Source organism: Camelus bactrianus, chromosome 2, assembly GCF_048773025.1.
Source record: "Camelus bactrianus isolate YW-2024 breed Bactrian camel chromosome 2, ASM4877302v1, whole genome shotgun sequence".
In the NCBI taxonomy this organism is placed as follows: domain Eukaryota; kingdom Metazoa; phylum Chordata; class Mammalia; order Artiodactyla; family Camelidae; genus Camelus; species Camelus bactrianus.
The window spans coordinates 44,875,535-44,900,689 of NC_133540.1; the positions used below are offsets into that span (position 1 = coordinate 44,875,535).

Sequence of the window (25,155 nt, forward strand, 5' to 3'; positions counted from 1 at the left end):
TTCACCCATTGGGACAACTATTATAAACCATGCCATGTATTTTCAGATTTTTTCCTAGGCATTTTTAATAAAATTGGAATGATGTCACATATTTCATTTTACCATCTTCCTTTTCACTTCTTTCATGTATATCATTTCAGTATTCTACTTTGTAAAGTAATTTTTTTGGCAGGTCTTTGCCTGCCTTCATGCCGTAACTCCACCTACAGGTCTCTTCAACTATGTATTCTCATAGTTACTCCCTGCACCTTGTCAACTACTGGGGAGTTCTGCCATCTTTAATATCAGATTCAAATCTATTTTAGCTACCACCTCCAAGACTTCTAAAGCTTATTTCTCATGAGTTCTTTCTTCTTATCTGGAAAGTCACTCCAATCTACCCCTATAGTCTTCTCTTACCAGACGCAGAGCAGTCGGTGGTAACCCAAAATGTGATCTCCAACCAGCAGCAGCAACTGCTCCTGAACTTGTCAGAGATCCATTGTTTCCATCCCCACCCAGACCTACTGAATCAGAAAGGGGCATCCAGCAATCGGTGTTTTAACAAGCCCTCCAGGTAATTCTGATCCACGCTCAGGTATGAGAACCACCTGAGTCGATCTTACTTCCATCCACCACACTCGAGGCACAGGGCGAGGCACGAGAGACAAGGTTGCAAGTAACAAGGGAAGAAGGTCTATTCTCTGTCCATAGGTCAGTTAAAAATACAAACAGGTGATGACAGTTTACTACAAGGTGTGGGGGTAAGCCTATAATGGACCCCTAATCCCTTGTGTGTCTATTTGTGTCTGCGTGGGGGTGTGGGTAGTGGGAGGAGGGTGGTCAGAGAAGGCTCCTCAGGATAAGTGATCCGAGCTGAAATCTGAAGGATTATAAATGTTAGCCAGATGAGAAGGGGATGGGGACCTAGTGTTGCTTTTTTGTTTGTTTCATTTTTTGTTTTAGACAAAACCTCTGGCTTCTGTGTGGCGAATGGATGGGGTGGAGGTGAGACACGAGATTAGGAAGCTAGTGAGGAGGCTTCTGCAGTTGCCAGGTGAGACATAGAGGCCTAGGATGATAGCCATTGATCACAAAATGGAGACAAGTAGACAAATCAGCTTGTGATGGAGGCATGGTTAACACTGGCCCAGCTCTCCACAGGTCTCCAGCTTGCCCAGTTCAGCACCGCTCCAGGCAGGGGTGTGAGAGCTCCTTCCCCCAACCCAGGAGGTGCCTGAGAGATGTCTGTAGGGCTTAGCAGGTCCCTGTGGCATCTGGGGAGGGCACCCACTAGGTAGAGGCAGTCATCCGGGGAGGGAGCAACATCTGGAGAAACCAAACGAAGGTCCTGCTGGGCAGTGAACTGGTCAAGGGGTTCAAGCCCTGTCCCTGCATGCAGAGCGGAGGCTCAAGCCACGGGGCCGGGAGAAGAAAAAAAGAGCCAGCCACAGTCAGGGAGGACTCGGGCCCCTCGCAGGGTCCTTCTTGGCCCCTCCCTTCTCAGTGAGGCCTGGATCTGATCCCAGGTACCCCACAGTCTCTTTATCCCTCCTCCAGAAAGCTCCATTTTCCTCTTTTCTTCCACAAAACACCTTAATGGCCCATTATAACCTGAGCCCAAATCATTAGCAAATGAAAAACTGACTCTCCTTTTCTCTAAGGCTGAGAGGGCAGGATGCAGAGAGGGCAGAAAACGGGGAGGGAGGTATCCCTTCCCCCTGGTTTAGCTCCAGTGTTAATGAAGCAAAGAAATGGGGGTAAAGCAAACACTTAAGTTTCTGTGTTGAAGTTGTTTGATAATTCACTTTTTTTTCTTGCCATGAGGCACATTTAGTTGTGGACAAGATTTGTCTGCGATGGCTTGAATGTCAGAGGTAAAGCAGCAGCTGGAATAAAAAGATGCGTCCCAGGCTTCTGGCTTAGAGAACTGAGTGGATTCCTTCATTTGAAACCCAACAGACACTGAGCACTGAGCAGCGTGCAATGGTGAAAACGAGAATCCTGGAGCAAAGGAAAGGAAGGAAATTCCTGAGGAAAGGAAATGAGAGCAGAAATACGAAGAGTTCAGCTTGAGGAATCACCCAATTGAAGATGCCCACAAGGCAGATGGGATGGGGAGTGTGGTGCTCTAGAGGGAGGCTGGGTTGCAAGTACTGGTTTAGGAGTTATCAGCATAGAGAGGTTAACTGACACCATGGGAGTGAATGAGATCAATTGGAAGTGCCTATAAAGTAAGAAGAAAACAGGGCCTAAGCTCCAAACTAAGAAGTCATATTTCAATGGCCAGAGGAAGCTGCAAAGCTTCAAAGTTTCATTGAAGGCAGTGCAGGTTAGTTGTCTTCCTGCCTCAGTGAGGACTTCAAAGCACCATAGGAGAAAATCACAGACCTGTGCCGATTGTTTGCATGAGGTCTTCATTATCCTCCACCACGTCCTGAACTCACTAATTTCCCCAGGTAGTTCAATCTCCCGTTCTCCTTGGGATTTTGCTTAGAGCTTTCTTCCTGTCCCAGTCTGCCATCCTGCCACTCACCCAGACATGTTCAGCAGAACTCCTAAACCTCCTACACCACAGATGTAACAGAGGCCACCGGACAGGAGTGCCTTTGACCTTCTACCTCCAAACCTGCAGATCTTCCCTGCAGGCTCATCCTCCGCCTTCCTTTCTATCACAACAGGAGGCATGGCATGTGACATTTCCTCCACCTGGGCTCAGAATCCTGAAAACGGTTCACCTTTTCTGGTCTCTAGCTCAAGAGTAACCCTTCTCTTTCAGGTGTCTTCTGCTTCCCTGGCTACCAACTCCTTCCCAAGCATATTTAAATATACTTGTGTCCCCACTAAAGGGAAATAATCTCAAGGCTCCCTTCCTCTGCCTCCCTTAACAGTCACACTTTTTGAAAGAATGGTGTACACTCGCTCAAACCCACTGAAATCTGACTTATGCCCCCCAGTCACCCCAGTGTAACTGCCCTTGCCAGAGATCATCATTGACATTCTTACTGCTCAATCCAGTGGCAATTTCTCATCCTTGTTTTTACTTGACCTTTCACTTGCATTTGACACTGTTGTCCGTTCATGCCCTGTTTCTTAAAATGCTTTCACCTGGCTTCTATAACCTCAACAGTCTTCTACTGGTTTCTCTCCTACCCCTCTGGACTCTTCTAATTCTCTTGCAGGCTCCTCTTTCTCTTTTGTTAAAGCCATGCCTCAGACAAATTGTTTTTGAGTACATGAGAAGCTTTTTTAAAAATTCAACTGAAGGAATAATTTTGGTTGAGACATTTTATAAGAAAAAAGGAATGGTTCACCAACCATGTTTAGAATGGATACAGAAAAAAGAACATCTGGTTAAAGATTATTAGGCTAGTCAATCAGCTGGATGGGTAACCCTAGCTTCCCAGAAGGAGTTCTCAGTCTTATTAAAGTCTGTCAGAAAACTGTTCACGCACTTTATCAGGAATGCTAATTGCTTCCCAGAAGGAGTTGTAAATTACATCACACAAAAAATTTCGGTCCCAGACCAGGTTTGAGTCAATTTGCTTTCTCACTTTCAGTCTCTTAAATGTTGGTTTTCCTTAGGGTTCCCTCCTAAGCCGTATTCTCTTTTCATTCTACTTATATCTCTTGGTGTTCTCATCTACTCTCATGACTGCCCCCCAAAACACACATCTATACTTGTGTCTCCAGTAACTTCCTGAACACCCCCAATGGACCTCCCACAGGCAGTTCAAACTCAATGTATCACAAACTGAACTCATTTTCCCTCCCACTTTGTGCCTCCTCACCTGACTCAATTAGTGTACCACCATCCACAATTGCCAAACCCAGGAGCCAAGACATTGTCCTTGACTCTTGCTTTTCTTTGACTTCTCCTCCATTATCACCACCACCACCAATCCAGTTTATTCCCAGATCACTTCTACATCAGGTTTCACCTTTCCATCCCAACAGCCACTATCATCATCTCAGTGATTTACATCACCACCTAACTGCTCTCCCTCCCTCTAATCCTGTCCCTCTCTAATTCATTCCCTATTCAATAGTCTATGTGCTCTTTTAAAGCAAAAATATGATCACAGCATTCCCATTTAAAACTATTAATTGCCCTTTTCCCCCTTGTTTACTCTTCAGGATAGAATGTGTCATTAACATAGCTACTTACTTTTGCTAGTTCTCCTTCCAAACCCTCCCCCTACTTCATGGCTTTTCACATCTCCTCAGTGATATCCATTCAGAACTTTTGAAAATGCTTAACCCTAAGCTTGGATCATTCTTCCCTATCTACACAACCCCTTCTTTTGGCCCTAATTCACTCAAGTTCTACCAAATAGCCTTACCCTACCTCCCTAAAGCCTGCCCCTTTCTAAGCTTCCATAACATTCAGTATTATAACTATATTATCACTTCTCTCACTGATTTGTAATTTTTTGTGTCCCTCACAAGACTATCTGTCAGTTGTTCAAAGGACTTTGTCAATTATTCTCTGCATGTGTTTCTAGTACTGGCACCTAACAGTTGGTAGACAGTTAATAAATGTTCTGAATGCAATGGATGAATGATCAATATATTCATGTAATTAAATAGTCTCCAAAGAACCATTTAAAAAACAGATTATAACTTTCATCCTTATTTTCTTATACTAAAAGTAATAAATAGTATGTTTTAGAGAAGCCAAAATAAAAATTAAAATCACCAAAAAGCTATTACTCAAAGATAATTACCACTAAAATTTTGGAATGTATTTTTTTCTGTCTTTTGTATATTTGTGTGTGTGTGTATCTATATATACATACTTTTTTTTAGACAAATGGGATCCCAGTATAATTCTGTTTTGTGACAGTATTTAATTTGTCCATATAGTTGGAGGTTTAGGTTATTTCTATGTTTTTCTTTTTGCTAATTATTTTTATCTTTTTTACTAATATAAAGAATGCTTTAGTGAATATCCTTATAGCTCTATAATCCATGATTAGGCAAATGGAATTTTTATTTATAGTGCAACATTCCACCATATAATGGAATCCTCATGATTCCTGATTCTTTATTTACACATTTATGTTTTTCTAAATCCACACTTTTACGAAAAAATGGCTGTAAGAAATATTCCTATGCACAAATCTTTGTTTAACTCTTTGACCACTCTTAGGATAGATTTTGAAAATGTAAATTACTAGGCCAAAGGCTTTGGGTTCATTTTGTCAAATTGCTTGCAATGAAACATGCTGTAATTTAGATTCCTCACTATCAGTATATTGGGGACTTGCTGAGTACTTGGCAATTACCCAGTATAGAACTAGACTCTGGAGGGCTGGGAGCATACCCTCAAGCAGATATGTATTTGGGGAGATACATAATAGATATATGAAACAGTAAAGGTAACCTGACCACATATATAAATATCATAATAATTTGAAGATAGGAAATTCTATCAAATGCTGAAATAGGTTAAGAAAGTTTCATAAAAGAGGTAGAATAATTAAGACCAGAAGAGGTAGAAAGAAAGAAATGGAGACTGTGGGGAAGACTTTGAGTTGGGGAAGTTGCCTGGAGACTTTGCACGGGGAACAGGAAGCAGGAAAACTCACACTTATTAAATGTTCTCTGTGCGTATGCCAGGTACTGCACTAAGCATCTGATACATAATATTTCATTTTCTGCTCACACACAACAATCCTGAGAAGTAGGTATTATGGTTATTTTCATCCAACTCTGAATGATGTGAAAAATTGATGTTTAGGGGGATTAAGTCACTTGCTAAAGATCATGAAACTCTTGAGAGGTGGCACCAGGATTTGAACCCAAACAGTCTGCCTCCAGACCTCATGCTTTTCAGCACGTCACCTGACTGACTCATTACAAAGTCAGAATCATTTACCCATCAGTAATCGTATCCATGACTTGGTGTCAGTGAGTTGAGTCACAGTTGGTGCTCAGTAGATGCCTGAGAAAGAAAATGAGGGCAAAAGGGTTTCACATGCTAAGGCTTATTTCAGACGTCAGAGATCTAAACAGTTACATAAAAATATGTGGCATGGACTTAAATGTAAAATGTAAAGCTATAAAACCTTGAGGAAAAAATACAGAAGAAAGTCTTTAGGATCTAGGGGTAGGCAAAGAGTTCTTACACTTGACATCAACAGCAGAATTCATAGAAGGAAAGACCCAAGTATACTGGGTCTCTCAAAATTAAAAATTTTCTCTCCAAAAGACCCTGTTAAGAGGACAAAATATCAAGCTACAGACTGGGAGAAAATATTTGCAAACCGCATATTCAACAAAAAACTAGTATATGGAGAACACTCAAAACTCAACAATTTTAAAAACTCAAACAATTCAATTAGAAAATGGGCAAAAACCATGAACACATTTCCCAAAGAGGATATACAGATGGCAAATAAGCATTTGAAAAGATGTTCAACATCATTATCCATCAGGAAAATAATGCAGATTTAAACCACAATGAGATATCACTACACTATTATCAAAATGACTAAAATTAAAAAAAAAAATAGTGGTTAACACCAAATGCTGGCAAGGATGTGGAGAAACTGGATTGCTCATACATTGCTGGTGGGAATGTAAAACGGTCCAGCCATTCTTGAAAACAGTTTGGCAGTTTCTTATAAAACTAAACATGCAACTACCACAAGGCCCAGCAATTGCACTCTTGGGCATTTATCCTAGAGAAATGAAAACTTATGTTCACATAAAAGCTTGTACACAAATGTTCATAGCAGCTTTACTCATAGTAGCCAAGAACTGGAAACAACCCAGATGTCTTTCAATGAGTGAGTAGTAAACAGACTGCAGTACATCCATACCATGAAATATTACTCAGCAATTATAAAAAAAAAAAAAAGAAAGAACTATTGATACATCCACAAATCTCTAAGAATTTACACTGAGTTTTAAAAGCCGATATCAAAAGGTTACATACTGTATGACTTAATTTACATTACATTCTTGAAATGACAAAATGTTAGAAATGGAGAATACATAAGTGATTAATAACGGATAATGCAGGAGTCAGAGGAGGGGAGTGTATGTGACTACAAAAGGCAACATGAGGGATTCTTGTGGGGATGGAAATGATATATATCTTGAGTGTATCAATGTCAATGATATTGCACATGAATGTATCCTACAATGATGTTGTGCTGGAATTTCCCAAAATGTTACTATTGGGGGAAACTGGGTTAAGGGTACATAGGACCTTTCAGTGGTATTTCTTATAACGGTCTGTTAATTAACAATTATCTCAAAATGAAAAGTTTAATTTAAAAATATATAGCCAATTGGAAGAGAAAAGAATGTAAACACTAACATATTCCTAGAAAGTAACCTAAAAGGTAAAGAAACTTCCCTATGTCATTCAACAGAGCAACAGGAATGAAAAATTCATCTGGCCTAAGGTTATGCAGATGTATACCTTCTGCTCTGTTGCTCTTTTCAGTACTAGTAGAAACAAGCAGCTAAGCAGGGTTGCAAGTGTAAGAAGAGAAAAGAAGCCTCGAAAATCAGGAAGAAAAAAAAAAATGGAGTGGTCCTTCCTAGAGCCCTTTATAAATATTCTCTGTCACCTGGCTTTCTGTTTTCTATCCAGATGGCCAAAAGGAATTAATGACTATGCCCTTTCCATGGTAGAGACTCACCAGGGCCCTGAGGGCAGGGGAAGAATCTGAGTCTTGCCTCACGTCAGCCAAATCTTACCTAATCTCTCACACATATTTCTCCACTCCAGTCCCAAGGCTTCACCCCAGTGCCCTCCCCACCCTCCCAGAGTCCCATTCCCCCAGCAGCCCCACTACGCAGAACAGAGCATCCACGCAGACATCTAATATATCACTGACTGACTTCTAATCGTGGGTCAAGCCCACTAGGTCATTCTGAAACATTCATCTTAGTTTTAAAAACATGAGAGGGACATTCTTGGCAAAAATCCAGGAGTAATGAATTCTATGTTCTAGAAACAGAGAAACTGAACTATTTCAATTTGAAAGTAAGAGCTGGCAGGAAACCAACAGAGCAAAGTCCTGGGGTGGGGGGGGAGGGGGCGGGAGGAACAGGCTGGTTAGTTAACTTGTAGGTCTGTAAGGTGGGCAGATTTCCTTAAAAAGCAAACAAAGCAATTTTAGACTTGAGGGACTTAATTGGCATCCAAGGCCAAGAATATGAATAATGTTATATAAAAACCTTGCTCAAGTGAGAATTCTGCAATCGAAGCATTCTGACTCTAATGGCTAAAGTTTAAGGGGGAAGAATACAGAAAAGGACGTTTATTTTTCCAATCATATATTATAATATATATACCACTCATGGTGTCAAGATTTAAATCTTATATTTTTTTTCCATCTGGCAAGAAAAGGTTGATGCTTTTCAGAATTTTCTATATCTAAGAAAATAAAGAGTCAAGCTGCTTTTGTAGATTACAGACAGCGCTAAGATACTCTTGCGTTTGTTCTTCCCTCCATAAAATAAGAAACTTCATTTATGAATAAGGTAAAATTAGAGAATTAATAATGGCTTAATAGCAATTCTAGATCACTTTGGTAATGAAAGACAGGAATAGCACTTATAAATAGAAATTCAAGGACAGTGAAAAATCTATTTGTTTTAACCTCTTCCCTTTCTCATCCCCCTTCCTGTCCAACTAAAATATTATTATTGAAATGAAAGAAAGGCACACAGGAACAAAAACAACAAAACAAAGAGCCTGTGGAAACTTCTTTCAAATTATAACAATCACTGTAAGTATCATTGAATGAATAAAAATATATGTATAAAAATGCCCATTTCTGGGTGATTAATTTTATTATAGCAAAAAATGGGCAACAATCTAATGTCCAAAAATAGGAAAATGTTTAAGTAATTTATGGTATGTTGATATGGTGGAATGTTTTGCAGCCATTAAAAGAAGTCATATTTTCAAATAGCAAACATTAAGGAGGGAAATACCTACTAATCGTGGGAATAGGGAAGAAAGTGGACTCTCATACAATGCCAGTAGAAAAGTGGACTGGTATAGCCTTTTAAGAAAGTAACCTTGGCAATATCTATTAAAATTAAGAATATGTTACCCAGACAAAGACACAGATGTATGTAAAGACTATTTTTAACTACAAAAGCAAAAACAGGTAAGGACTATGCCATGGAATCCTCTTATACAAACAGGGAATCATTTTCATGGAGGGAATCCCAACTGAAAGAGCTTACGTCCAACTCACTGTTCGCTCATGTCTTTGGGGTCCACCCCCGTGGGATCCTCAAACCTTAATCTTCTCTTTAATCCCAGCCCTCTGGGTAATACTGTCTCCCACTTGGCAACTACTCAGTGATGTTCATGGACCACCTATATGGTACAGTCCACCAAGACTATTCTCCTTCTTCACTCACTTCCTCCCACCCATCAGACATTAATTGCCGAGTCCGGTTAACTCTGAATTTGCAGTGAGTCTCCCACTTGTCCCTTCCTCCTCATCCTCTACCATCTATCCTGACGCCAGACCGTATTACCTTCCACAGTTCTATCCAAAGGTAAAACTGGTTTTCTTTCCTCATTAGCCCTCCCTGCTCGAATTTACTTTACACATTGTGACCAAAGCAATCCTCTGTGAAATTCTGACCATGACTCTCTCCTGCGTAGAGCTTTTCAATGCCTCCTCTTTGGGTAAAGAGCAAACCTCAGCATCCTCAGCGCAGCATGCCAGGTCCTCAAGAACCTGGCTCTAGACGTAGCCTGAACAGCCCCAGTGCCTTTGGGTGTTGAACCGGTATACTGGGTTGAATAGTGTCCCCCAGAATTCATGTCTACCTGGACCCTCGCCTTGTAACCTTGTTATGAGATAGAGTCTTTGCAGATATAATTAGTTAGGATGCGATCTTGCTGGATTAGTAAGGGCCCTAAATCCAGTGACTGGTGTCCTTATGAGAAGGCCATATGAGGACACAGAGAGACACACAGAGAAAAGATGCCCATGTGAAAAGGGAGGCAGAAATGAGAGTGATGCAGCTATAAGCCAGGGAATGCCAAGGGTTGCCCGTAGCCACCAGAAGCTAGGAAGAGTCAAGGAAGCATTCTTCCCTGGAACCTTTAGCAGGAGCACAGCACGACTGACACCTTACTGGGGACTTACACCTTCCAGAACTGTGAAAGAATAGATCGTTGTTTTAAGCCATCAGGTTTGTGACAACTTGTTTCAGCGGCCCAAGGAAGCTAACACAGTTGGTTACCAAGAAACAACAACAGAAACAACATCCAGAAAACTCAGTTTAGCTCAAGGAGGAAGAAATTTACCACAGAGATACCACTATATTTCAGGGACCCCAAGAACAGAAATACAGCTGAGCCTCAGGAACATCCAACATCAGAGACACAAAGGTCACCAGGGTTCTTGCTCTGTGATGCTGTTTTCCCTCTGTATCAGCTTCATTTATTTTTCTTCTTCTCACTCTTCCTTTTTTTCTATCTCATTTTGTCTCTCTTCCTACATTTCTCAAGGTTCAAAGTTTAACTTCTGATAACCAAGAGAAATTGATTACTTTTTTTCTTAGCTTCAATTCCAAATTCCCAAGAAAGAACTGAGAGGCCTGTTGAGTCAGAATTCCCCAACATCAATCAGTATTATGTGGTCAGATGATGATTCTTACAAAAACCATGTGACCATATGGTACCAAGAAGACGATTTTTATAGAAACCACGTGGGTAAAGTAGACCTGGGAGGAGAAAGGGAAAGGAACCATTTGTGTCCTTGAAATTCATGCTTCCCCTTTTCTGGAAATCCCTTTTTCTCTTATTCTGTCTCTGCTTGTTGAAATCGCACATGCCTTTGAAAGTTTAGCTTCAACATCACCTTTTCTATAAAATATGTTAATCTCTGCCAATAGACCATGACCAGGCCTCAGAAGTTTTAGCAGCTCCTTGAAGCCTTCTGGATCCAGCCATTCAGAATTCCTCCCACTCCTCTGCAGGCTTCTGTGGTACTCTGTTGGAAGTTCCTTTATAGTATTTGTCATCTTCTGGCTTCTACTGAAGATACTTGTAAATGTTTTTCTCTTCCTCTGATGTGTTGGTTCCTTATAGACATGATTCAATATTTTGCACATACCAGTAAGACAGTACCTCATTGTCAAATATAATTCCCCATTCCTACCCTCTCAAATATCCAATTAACAATAAGTAAAGTTTGTTCCAATTGAAATATAAGTGCATATATAATACCAACATACTTTTGCCCCCAGTATATGACCTAATTTTGATCTTTCTCCACTCACATGATGGACTCAGATCATACCTTCTTGCGTAATAAAGTGAAGACCCCTCCTTGGCCATCACACGTGTGCCTTGGTGCTTGTGTCCAGAGAAAAGACATCCCTACTGCCAGGCTGTGAGGACTATGGGAAGGAGAGGGAAGACAGAGGTAGGAAAAGTGGGGGCTGGGCACACTGCCCAAGCCCCAGCAGGGGAGGAGTGCGGCTGGGATGTCAGGAATGGCAAGAGCAGATGAGCAGAGTGCCTTTTGCCTGTGTTAAACAGAAAAATGCTAAGGGACCACAGACAGAGCACGTTTTACAGCCAAGGCAGGAAGATGAAGTTGGGGAGGGAAAATTCGGGTAGGTTTTGTCAAGTCAAGAGCCTATAAACAGTCTGCATCCCCTATTAGGAAAGCAAAGCCTTAGAGTGCTGTTGATCAGCTGGAAACCCCTGGCTAGGCAGGCTGGCCACTGACAGTGCCAGGAGCAGTGGAGGGTGGAGGCAGCAGCGCCGCTCCTGGGAGGCGCTGTGTGGAAGGTGTGCGCTGGGTGGCTGGAAGGGCAGGGTCTGGATGGGGAAGAGGAGGCCTCCAGGGAGATGCTGGGACTAAGTGGGGTTGTGGCAGCTCACCAACAGCAGTGGATGCTAAAACCCACACGAAGGGCAGCAGGGCCAGGCACTGGGCAGGCCCCATTTTGAAGAGCAGGCCCCCCCGTGTCAATGAGGCCCCTGGCTCTGGCACTCAGGACCGGACTTCTGAGGCTCTCCTCAGGCATCTAGATGCCATGCCAGGCAAAGAGCACGAACTGGGAGTTGAATTTTGATGGAAGACACAAAATACAGTTAATGGGAAATTTAAGAGCACTCCTGCCCACAACTCAGCTAGGTAGGGGGTTCAGGCATTAGATCAGTCATAGTAAATTTAAAATTTCAGTATTACAACCAAAAGCTAAATGTGAGACTCTCCTACCCCATATTCATCGATGTTTGGCTATATTTTTGTTTAATATCAATAAATCATATTACTACTATATGGTGAATTTGCAGCTTTTATGTCCAGAACCCTCTGATATTTTTTACTGTACTCTTTGCTTAATAACAGCCACAATTAGTCCTGCAGGTCAGCTAGAAGTCCCTTGGACAATAAAAGAGCAAGTTAATAAAGACCATTATACCATGTGCTCAGCTTCTTTGGAGAGAGCAAGAATCACGCTGTGAATTGGTATTAAGGCCAGTGCCGCACTTATTACGTGCACAGAGCACAGTGAGATTAAGGGGGTGGGAGGCAGGGACAGACGACCCAGGCAGAAATCTGGCTCCCTGCCCCCTTCCCCCACCCTCTGGCCCTGGCAGCCAGGAGCTTATCCCGGTGGACCAGCTCAGCCATCAGGCAGGAGCAAGAGTCAGGCCCAAACTTATACAGGCAGGGCTTGACCCATCAGCCAAAATCTCTCTTCTTTCTTCTCCACCTGCCATCCAAGTGCATCTATTTACTCAAGGTCGACTTTTGTGCATAGGAAAATTATTCAAAAGTTACTTTGGTTTTGAAAAATTAATATTTGACTTTACAAAATCAGAACCCAGGGTGATTTTTCTGTAAGCTTGTAAGTTTATAAAACTTTATAAATACAGGGAAATGTAAACAATCCCTCCTGAGGGGACTTTTGATTAATGTTTGATCACATTTACAAATTTACTTAATTAACCTACTTTAAATATTTTAACTGCCTTATAAATTTAATATAGTCACTTTTTCAAGTTCTTCATTTGTCAAACCAAAACAACAAACAAAAACAAACAAAAAACCAAAAAACATTTTCCACATACTCAAGTGATTCATATATAACTAATAAATTAATCTTATATATACATTAATTTTAAGTTCTTTTAAATGTTTAATACTGCATTTATATTTGAAAAATTTCCACTTAAAATAAAAAATGTAAATCAATTACTTAGCTCCACATTTTAAATAAGCATTACACATATAATATGTTATCCTAATAGGTCATATTCTCTTAAACATTATAAATATGTAAAATACTAAATACATAGATTCCTTTACACAAAAATACTAATACAATGTGTTTGATTTTTAAAATATTTCTTTATTTAATTGTAAACTCTCCCAATGTTAAAAAAAAATGCTTATTGCTTTAAAAAAGTTTATTTTCTCATGTTCTTTTGAGTGTATCTTCTGAAGCTGGTTGATTTGCATATGAAATCTGGAGCCACAAATATCTAGAGGAATTTTTCTCATAACATCACTACCACAGAGTCCCTTTATATTCTAAATATGTCATAAACTCCAAAACTTAAAGAGGGAGTTGACACCAGCCTGCTAAATGGCCTCCAATGATTCTCCCCTCCTGTAAGTCAGTCCTCTGGGTAGACACTTCTACTCTGAATGAGGCTGGCCTGTAACCAATAGGATATTGCGGAAATGATGGAGAGTGACTTCTGAAGCTCGGTCATAAAAGACATTGCTTCTTCTACCTTGCATACTCTTGGATTGTTTGTTGTGGAGGAACAGCTACTCATGCACCCATGGAATAATCTATGTGAGTAGATTGGTAGTTGAGTCCTACCAACAGCCAGCGTTAACTTGCCATGCATGTGAATCACCCACCTAGGACACAGATCCTTCAGCCCCAGTCACCCTTCAGATAATGTAGCCCTGACCAAAACTTTGCAACTTCATAAGAGACCTCAACTGAAAACTAAGCAGCCCCACCCTTCTACGTGGTCTCTGAGGTAGCGGCGAGCCTGGAAGCCAGGCTCAGCTTCCAGACCGTGGACCCCAGAGAAGTGAGCGAATTTCAAGCCTTTGTGAAAATATGTCAACAGGATCCCAGCATCCTGCACACCAAGGAAATGCACTTCCTGAGGGAGTGGGCAGAGAGCAAGGTGGGGAAGGTGGTGGGGGTGAAATATCACCTGCCACTCATAAACTAAATCAGAACACACCAAGGAAGGAAAAGCAGACAGTGAGAAGGCAGAGGAAAACCTGAAGACAGACGAACCATCCGGAGAGGCAAGTGATCTGGAATTTGAAGGTGTAATTGAACCAGACGCTGATGTCCCTCAACAAATAGGAAAAGAAAATGTAGAGATAACTGAGGAGATGCTGGATCAGGCAGGTGATAAAAATGTGGCTGCCATTGGTGCCCTAAGTGATGGTGAACTACAGAAAGCCACTGACTTGTTCACATAGCCATCAAGCTGAATCCTCACTTGGCCATTCTGTATGCCGAGAGAGCCAGTGTCTTCACCAAATTACAGAAGCCGGATGCTTCCATCCAGGACTGGGACAGAGATATTAAAATAAATCCTAATTCAGCTCAGCCTTACAGGTGGGGAGGGAAAGCACACAGACTTCTGGGCCATTGGGAAGAAGCAGCCCATGATCTTGCCCTTGCTTGTAAACTGGATTATGATGAAGATGGTAGTGCAATGCTGGAAGTTCAACCAAAATCCGGAAAATTGCTGAATGTCGGAGAGAGAGTATAAGTGAAACTGTGAGGAGCGAGAGATCTAAGAAAGAACAGAAAGGGTTAAGAAGGCTTTGGAAGAACAATGGAGAGCCCAGAGGGAGGCAGAAGCCTGAGACTATCTAGATCTCAGTAGGCTGCTTTCCAGGTGGCTTTCCTGGGGCAAAGCATGGTAATTTTCCTGGAGGAATGCCTGGAATGGGAAAGGGAATGCCTGGAATGGCAGGAATGCCTGGGCTCAATGAAATTCTTAGTGACCCAGAGGTCCTTACAGCCAGGCAAGATCCAGAAGTTATGGTGGTCTTTCAGGACATGACCCAGAACCTGGCAAATATGTCGAAATATCACAGTAACCTGAATGTTTTGAATCTCATCAGTAAATTGTCGGCCAAATTTGAAGGTCAAATGTAATGTCCTTCTGACAAATCAAGACCATGCTGAAGGAAAGGCAACATCCTCATGGATGTCCCAATAATACAAACCAGTGTACCTTTGACCTTCTCCTGAAGACAACTGAGGTGCTTTGAAGATAATCGCTACCCCTCTGCCCCACATGCAACTGAAATATTTTATAGTGGTTTGCCTTTAGAGTATCCATTCAGATATTGTTTTCCCACTGGGAATTAAGACTTTTAACACTTTTTAAACCTTAAAAATATTAAAAACAAAACCAAAAACTAAGCAGTCCCTTCCTGCTCAAAAAATAAAACCCACTGAGTTGCTCCCAAACTCTTGGCCCACAGAAACTGAATGAGATAACAAACCTTTATATTGTTGTTACTATAAATTTGGGGGGTAATTTGTTATATAGCAATAGATATCTAATCAGAAGTGGTCATATTAGCCCATATCCCTAAATCCAAATCGTATCATTATCTAATTTTCAAGCCTGGTTAATTCTACTCAGGTGACTACACCATTTGCTTGGATTAAACTATTTATTGTTTCATCTCATCCTGAATTTTTGCTTCCTATTCTTTCTATCTGTTGGGTCCACAATTATAGAGAAACATTAAAGTCTATCTAATTCTGCTTCTCATAAACCTGTTCCTTACTCTGTCACGACTTCAAGGAACTACATTGTACTGCTACTTATCACCACAGCATCCTCCCTTGGCCAGATTGAGAGTCTATATTTGAACAATAAAAGATGAAAGCATCTTTTCTAGAAATCCACCGCTAAAATGTCCATGAAGCCTAATAAACATCCCAGACATAACGTGGCTGAAAAGGAGCTCTCAGTTTTCCTCTCTCCTAGCCTAGGATTTCCCCAGGCTTCCACAGCTCCGTCAAGGAAAGAGCCATCCTTGATTCTTCTCTTCTTTTCAATCAACTACCGTGTCCCCTTAGGCTCTGCCTGGAGAACCTATCCTGACTGTTGTTGACTTCACTTCATCTCCATAGCCCATCTCCATTCCATGTCCATTCTTTCATCTCCATCTCCTCAGCCTGGACTAAGCCACCATCATTCACCAGGACTCTGCAAATCGCCTTCTAACTATAATCCCTGTTGCTTCTCTCTTTAAACATTCACACAGGTGCTTGTGTGACACATTTTATTTCTCTTGGGTAAATGCCTAGATGTGAGATTGCTGAATCATATAGTAAGTGCCTGTTTAATTTTACCTGATACTACCAAACTGTTTTCCATTTTGCACTCCCAGCACCTGCTATTGTTTTTTTAAAAGCCATTCTAGTAGGTGTTTAGTAGTCCTTTTTCAATTAAGATAAAATTCATATATAGTGAAATGTACAGATCTTAGGTGTACAATTCAATGAGTATTGATAAATGCATATACTCATGTAGTCAAGATGTAGTACATTTCCATTACCCTCATAAATTCCCGAGTAACCCCCTTCCAGTCAGTCTCTACCCTCAAGAGGCAGCCACTTCTGATTACTATCACCATAGATTAGTTTTACCTTTTCTTAAACCTCTTAAGAAGATCCGTATAGTATATACTGTTTTGTGTCTGCCTGATTTTGTTCAACATAATGGTTTTGAGATTCATCCACGTTATTGCATGCATCAGTAGTTCTTTATTTTTATTGCTGAGTGGTATTTTATTGTACAAACATATCACAATTTGTTTATCCATTCAACTTTTGAGAGACATTTGGGTTGTTTCCAGCAATTCCATTCCTAGGTATTTACCCAGGAGAAATGAAAGCATATGTCAACAAAAATACAATAATCACCAGCTTCCTGTCTTGAGCCACAACCAACCATTCTCCATGTAGCAGCTAGAGGGATCTTCTAAATAACTTACTCAAACCCCGTCACTCCTCTGCTTAATATCTTTTAGTACCTTCCCATCCCACTTAGGAGAAAATACAAACTCCCTACCATGGCTGGTGAGACCCAGACATCAACCCTGCTGCATGCAGGAATTCCCTGGGAACTTTCACTGCCTGGGCTCCACCTCAGATCAAGAGAATCAGAACCTCTGGAGGAGGGCTCCACATAGTTTTTAAAAAGCCCCCAGGACATTCCAACAGGCCTCCAGGTTTGGAAGGCCCTGCCAGAGTGACCTGACCCGTGGCTCTCTCACTTTATCTCATACCACTCTCCCCCTGGGGTGCTGTAATCCAGCCACACCGGCCTCCTTTCAGCCCTGTGAACACAGCGATTTTATCACTACCTCGGGGACTTTGTACTGGTGTTTCTTCTGCCTGGAATGTTCTTTAGATCTTAGTGTAACTGGTTCTTTCCTGTGATTCAGGTCTCAGCTGAAATGTCACCTGCTCAGAGGGGCTTTTCCTGCCCACCCAACCTAGAGGAGCCACACTATAGCATGTCACTTGTTTAAATGCTCTGTATTACTTTTATGTCTAATGGCATCATGTTCATGCATTTTTCTGTGTGTTTGTCTGTTCTCCCCACCCACCTCCCCATGACTATAAATCCCACAAGAACAGGGACCTCACCTTAGTATTTATAATCATGCCTGGCACATAATAAAGGCTTAATAAATATTTAACATGAAAGAATACATGTATAAAATATACCTGGGAGGGAGGGCAGAAGTCCACACGGGGTCTTCTTTCTTTCTTGATTTACAGGCAAATGGAGAGGCTTTAGCTTGAGGGGATTAAACCCAGATACTGAAGTTCATTAGGTCCTAAAAGGCAAAGAGGTTGTTTTTGGCTTCTAGTATCTTAACTTCAGCCCTCACCGGATGCTGTGTACATTGTAGATACTCAATGAATATATTTCTATCAACAGTGAACTGACTATGATCTGCTTTGAGGGGCTAGAGGGGTTGTGGAAAAAGGTGATGGGAGGTAGAGTGTGTGGGTAGGGATTTGGGGATCATGAGAAAAGGAGACAGAAGTATATTTATGCCTTTATCCTCCCTTTAGATGCCACCAATTCAAAGCATGAAATTCAGTTTACTCTCTTCCAGCCAATTGGATTTCAAAACATTGTCCTATTCTACATGTAGTTTCTCTTTATAAGCAAGGTGATATGTTTAAGCAATGTTTTAAAGAAATTTAAAAAGAAAGAAAAAGGAGTGCTATAGGGAGGAAGACAGGAGGGAACAAGGAAGGATTTAGGAACACCTTTGTGCTACACACAGTACCAGGCATGTTCAGGTATTTGCTTACTTATCACAACCCTATGTGAAAACAGATATAATTATACTCATTTTACAGATGAGGAAACTGAATGAACCTAGAGAAAAGCAATTTCCCTTTTAAATATTCTTACCCTCAACTGTTATAATAAGATAGAAAAAAATATACAACATATACACATCAAATACGCAGATGGCATTAACAATGGGAATGCCATCTAATGTAAGCATGATAGATCAAAGTTTCAAATTAATCTTGTCAGCCCAGAACACTGGACTAAAACCAAGGGTTAGATACAATGTAGTAGATAAATGAAATCCTGCAATCAGTTACACAGGCACAGAGAGACAGAGACCTAGTTTGGCTGGAGTTTGTGTGAAAACATCGTGTGGGTTAGGCTGACAGCTAGTTTCATATAAGCCAATAGTAGTTGCGAAAAATGTAAACAGGACAACCCTTACGTACCTCATGACGTTCCTTATATGAATCGGCTTCTTTTCAGTATTTATCATTGGAAGTATTTAAAAAATTTTCTCCTGACGTCTGTTACTTCTGATTATCTTTTCATCTCTGAAGCAGATCCTCATTAATACTAACACTATTAACACAATACGCAATAACACAGTAGCCCTCATTTATTAAGGGTTTTATGCCAACTACACAATTACTGTATCTAATCCTCCCTCTTAACAGCACTAATGAAATAGGTATAATTATTTTCGCCATTTTATAGATGAGAAAACTTGGGTTTAGAAAATCTAAGTGATTCTCTCAAGATCAGACCACTAATGACATTCATGGTGCCCCACTCCAGCAGTCTGAGAGCCGCATGCTCCTAACCATTCTATCTCCTGCCCCAGAGTTTCAGAGATTCCTTTTCCTTTGCTCATTCCTTAAATGTCAGTATTCCTTAGAGTCCGGTCCTCAGATCATCACCTCTCTGGTTAATCACCAGTAGACACGGGACTCCAGCTGATGACTTCTACACTGATGAGTCCTTTGGCTGCCACCAGTGACTGCCGACCTAACAGCACTTACCCTTCCTTGCTAGTAGGTGCCCCAATAAGCTTCAAGAGGAGGATGGATCCAGCCCCAACCCTGGTTCCAGAGGATGAATCATGACTGGTTTAAACCAAACATGATGCTTCCCTGCCTCCTCTTTTCAGTGACTAGTTTAAGCACTGGAAGAGAGTCAGCTGAGGGATGTTTGAGGAAAGTTATCCTGGCTCATAAACAGAAACATTCATCAACAGATCATCTTTTTTCTATCACTGTGTTGTGTCTGCATGTGCTGTGGAGAACTAAGGCCGCTGTCTTGGAGCCTTTGATAATTTTCAAGAATATAAAGGGCTCCTGAGACCAAAACATTTGAGAACTTCTATCCAGTTCATGCCAGTTTCATCCTTCACCAGGCTACTGAAACAGTTTCCTAGATTTTTTTTGAGCTGCTAACCTGTGTGTGGCCAACCCCAGTAAACCCATTCTCTGCTTTGCTACCAAGAAGGTCTTACTAATGCCAATCAGATCCCTGCTTAATCCTTCAATGGCTCCCTGTTGCCTTCAGCTTAGCACCTAACTCCCTACTTCTCTTGTTTTATTTGCTCCTCTCCCCTCACATAGCCTTCACCCCAGCCATTCACAGGTAACTGCAATTTCCAATCAGAAATGATATTGTTGAACTTTCCTACAATGAATGGATTACACAGATGATGGAAGAGCTATGAGGTCACAGGATAGTGAGGCAAGCAGAGGGGAGCAACAATTGTAGCAAGCCACCGCCAACAGCAAGTTCTCGGACTAGTGGAATAAAAGGCAGACGTGGTGTCACCAGACCTGAAGGGTCAGGGTTACCCAGGGAAATCTAGAACCATGGTAGACCTGTTCTGCACATGCTGGGCCCGTGGAGGAGCCAAGGCACTGCCAACGGTGCCTTCCACAGCTGAGCTTCCTCATCTGCCCTTAAGTGCAAACTGTCACATCCTCTCCTTCATTCTCTGGCTAGCTAACTCCTACTTATCCTTTGAAACTCAGCTCATTTTTTACAGGAAGCTGTCTCTGAGCGCACAGTGTAATTTACCTGTTCCTCTTCTATGCTTCCAAAGCATCATTTATCAAAGTGGTCACCAGAAATCACTGCGATCACTGGTTTATCCCCACCACTCAATAAGCTCCTTGAGGGTTGGAGTGGCCTCTCTTTTCTTTGTTTTGCTTGAGCCAAGGGTAGTGTCTGACTACAGTGTTGGGGGCTACTGTATGCACTCACAAAATGTTTTACAAACATATTAATCAATGAATTAACTCTAAGGTAATTTGCTTTGGGGGCAGGTGAGTTTTATTTTCTGGAGCCTTGCTTTTCTTTTCTTTTTAAATGTGCTAAGATCTGTACTATTCAGGGCATTTTCCTCATGCACTAGCTTCTTCCTATAGCGCTTGAATGGAAATGCTATTTAGCTTCTTAACACCATCTCTATACTGTGGGATGTATAAAGATGCTTTCTGAAGCCCCAGCCTCATGGTCTCCTTCAAACTGTGCTTCCTGGAGTGGAGGCCTCTGTAGTTTCTTCCCTATTTGCACACTTGGAACACTTAATTTTACAAACCACCTTTCAAATAAGCCAGAAATTTTTTTCCCTGTTTTTTTAGTTTTATACCTTTTTTGCTTCAATTTGGATAAAAATAATAGGTAATGAAGGCTTAATTATATTTTGGGAAACCCTTCTTTGCTTTTAGAAATGGCCATTAATATTAGTGCTTTGTCATGTGTTTGGGACATAGTCTGTGCACATGCACAAGTTCTAAGGAGAGCTTTTTGGAGAGTAGGAAGCTGGTGAGCATAGTATGAGGTTGAACAAAGCATGCCAGCCAGCGGACAGTCCTTTTATTTTCTTAATAGCTTCATTAAGATGTGAACCACATACTGTATAATTCACCCATTTAAAGTGTACAATTCAGTGATTTTTAGTATATTCACCAATGTGTGTAACCATCACTGCAACTTTAGACCATACGTATCATCTCAAAAAGACACCCTGTACCCTTTAGCTAACATTCTCCCCACTCCCCTACCTTCCCCCAGCCCCTGTCAGCTCTAAAACTATGAATCTATTTCCTGTCTCTATAAATTTCCCTGTTGTGGACTTTCATATGAGTAGACTCATACAACATGTGGTCTTTGGGGACTGGCTTCTTTCACTTAGCATAATGTTTTCAGGGTTCAGACATGTCGTGGCCTGCATCAGGATTCCGTTCATTTGGACAGTCCTTTCCAAATGCCAGAACTGGACTGGACCAGCACTATCACCAGAGCGATCAGTGTAAACTTCTTTGGTGAGAGGATTTTCATCTGCCATGGATCCTGGCTGGTGAATCTCACTGGGAACCCGCTATACTGCCTATTTACCTAAGCAACCACTATCAGGTGGCATTGGGCCTTCTATGAAGATGAGGAAGTTAAAAATTTATCAGAATTACAGACAGAATCCCCCAACCATTGTTATGAATTTTGAGCAATAGAATTCACACACACACACACACGCACACAAATCCACCTCAGGCTGTCTCTTCACACAGTTCTAGTGGACTCTCTACGTGCATCCAGTGGGGAAGTCCAGGCTAGCGACAGGGCCAAAGCTTACGTGAGTGTTATACGAGTTCACTGGTTCTCCGTGAGGTCTCTCAGAACAGCAGCATCAGTATCACCCAGGAACTTGTTAGAAATGCCGATTCTCAGGCCTCCCCCAGACCTACTACATCAGGAACTCTAGAAGTGGGGCCCAGCAAATGTTTCAACAAACCCCCAAGTGCATGGATCCACACTTAGGCTGGAAAACCACTGATGAGTTAACTGGTGGTAAAGGACTATCACTCCTAGTGCAGGCACACAGATTAATTACTGACTCATACCTTGCTTTGTATCAAGCATAGATACTCAATGAATGAAGAAAAACCATCGGGGCTTAAGTAGCAGATAATGATACATATGCTGAATTTCTATGCATTGATATGACAAGTAATCAATTTTATTACTCCCCAACTCCCACCTTTATTTCCTTTTGAAACAATGCTTTGGTAAAAACTTACTTTAAAAAAATCCTGATAAACTTTTTGACTTCACAAAGTTTATTTCCACTTCAGATTGAGAAGATCTTATAGGAAATATCTGTAGAAGATGGTATTTCTATAAATCTTGGTGCAAGAAAAATTAATTCGTAAATCCATTCACATCAGACACATGTCTCTGGAGGTTGCTTTTCTGAGGGGATGTTTTGTCAGTGTAGAGACAGTATCAGGCAGTGCATTTTTGAAGCAATTGGTAATCTGTTGCCTCTGTTGATGAAATACCCAAGAGTTCACTTTGGACACACTAGAGACTTGATCTATCCTTTGTTGTTAGGACCAAACACTTTTTAGATACTCTGAGGATAGTCATTATCTCCTTCACAAAGAGCACAGGAATGGTTTATTCTCAGCTGATCTGAATAGATTTGAGTCATGGTTAGCAGTTTCAAAATTCTGCTAAAACATGCCTTAAATACTTATATAAAAGTATAATTCTTGATAAAAAGCAATTTTATTTGTCAGAATTCACTGTTGCATAATTCTTTTGACTTAGTAGTATTATTTCCTCAGCATCTATTTTCATTTTGCTTTAAATACCATTAAAATTGATTTTTAAAAAGTCTTAGAAACATAGAATCCTTTCATGAGGCACATACCACACATAGCCTCACGTTGTTAATTACCATTTCATGTATCTCTGTCTCATCCCTCAACTAGATTTACCCTCCCTCCTTAACAATTTCTTGTACATATTTGTTTGCTTTTATGATGCCTATCAGATGTCTTAACCATAGCAGACATTTGTTAAATATGTGTGTATTGATTCACAGTTTTGATAATAACTTGAAACGCCCATTCCTCTTGTCAAAAATAGAAGTTCTCTCAAATTAGGTCAGTTAAGGAGAGATAATAACAGGCCACATCACAGATATCCAAGAACATAAGCAAAGCACACCTAGGCCACGTGGGACATGGAACTGGACATACAGGACCCAAGGCTAGTCCTTTATTCTTGGGACCTTGGGGCTTCAGATCTATGATTCTACCTGTGTATCTCCTTCTTTTGCAAGAGTCTTCAGAAGACCGACCTCCTTTTTATTTTGGCATCTCTATTCTCTGAAAATATGACCTTATATTTGAATTGATTTATCATGGATGCACCCAACTATATTATTTCAAAGGCCCATCAGTATCTAACTGGTTCAATTTTAGTGGCCCAATTCCAAATTCTGTAGAGACACCGTCTGATTCAGGTAGAGTTCAGTTCTAGTACAATCAGCCATGAATAGGAAATAGGAGGTATTGAGGAATCAGGTGGCATATAAAGCTGTTCTCGTGGAACAGCTTCAAATGCTAAAATATTTACTCTCTGGCCCTTTACAGAAAAAGTTTGCCAACCCCTGCTCTAAATGAGCTTTCTTTCTGCATTTATCTCATAAACATTCACTGAGTATCTACCATATTCTAGGTACTATTCTAGCTACTGGAGGTGCAGGGATATCATAAGACAAACATGGGTCCTGCCATGTAAAAGCTTAGATTCTGTTGTGGGTGAGAAGAGACCAACAGTAAGTATATACATTAATGAATAAATGGGACAACTTCAGATTATAAGTGCTGAGAACAAAATAAACAAAGATATTAATAAAGGGAGAATAATAAGGGAAGGGGACAGGTTGATCGGGGGGGAACCTATCTGTGGCGGTGACATTTACACTAAGACCTAAAAGACAGGAAAGAACTGTGAGTAGGTCAGCATTACAGCCAGAGGAAATGAGGGCAAAGTCTCTAAGGCAGTTAAGAGGTTGGCTTAGTCAAGGGACACAAACAGGTTGCTGGTATTATGGTAGAATATGGTGGAAAGTGAAGATGGAAGGTAGGAAAGGGCCAAATCATCTATGGCCTTGGAAGATGACATGATCTCATGAATGGCATGAACTCAGAGATGTTTTAAAAGTCTCTCTCTGGTTGCCATGAAACAGGTTATAGAGAAGCAAGAGTGAGTTCTATTTAAGAGGTTATTGTAATAGTTCAGGCGAGACATGACTGAGATTTAGATGAAAATGTTGCCGTGAGAATGGAGAAAAGTGGAAGAATTAAGATATTTTGCAAGGAGAATTAATGAGATGAATTTGGGTATGAGCAGAGAGGAAACAGCATGAACCCTAGATTTCTGTTTGAGCATCTAACTGGTTGGTAGGTCTTGTCACCTTATCTATATCATCTTTGATAACTGAGTAACTGAGTCTCTGGAACTAAGAATTGTGCTTATGTATTAGAAAAATTTTCAAAGTCAGAAAAAGAATTTTTCTCAGTATTGAATCTTCTTAACTTTTACAAACATACTTTCTACAAGAGCTAATTGAACAAAAAAGCACTTCTTCAGCAAACTCTAGACTAAGCTCTTAGAAAATTGCAAGTAGTTCTCTCTTCAGAATAATAGCTTGTGTGTGCTTTCTGGCAGTGAAATGACCTCTCAGGGTTGCCATTTTGTCCTGAGATGTTGTGACTTTGCTTCTCCCTTTGGGAGATTGCTGCCAAAAGGCAGAGAACCATGGGTCACTGTGCAATGGGGGATGCCTGGCCCTCTCCATCCTCCCCATCAAGGACTGTGTGCAAGATGAGAACAGGCAACAGCCTAGAGATACTGAGATTTGTTTTGAAGCATTTAAAGAGGAAGCAAATGCTCTGGGGAGGCTTTAAATTTCTTTCTACTTACAGAAGTTGAATTGTAAGAGCTATCTCTTTACCATTAATCACCAGGTCTAGTGTGAAGTCAGCCAACTTCAG

The 25,155-nt window shown here is 41.0% G+C and overlaps 1 protein-coding gene and 1 pseudogene across 1 annotated transcript in view; one reads left to right on the plus strand and one right to left on the minus strand.

The window, feature by feature from the left end:
• JADE1 (jade family PHD finger 1) overlaps positions 1-25,155 on the minus strand; it is a 206,857-nt gene that overhangs the window by 59,483 nt on the left and 122,219 nt on the right. The window contains exon 4 of the mRNA XM_074378656.1: positions 17,737-17,849. The gene's annotated coding sequence lies outside the window, so the exon portion shown is untranslated. The remainder of the gene's footprint in view (positions 1-17,736; positions 17,850-25,155) is intronic.
• LOC105067146 (hsc70-interacting protein pseudogene) lies at positions 973-17,661 on the plus strand (annotated as a pseudogene).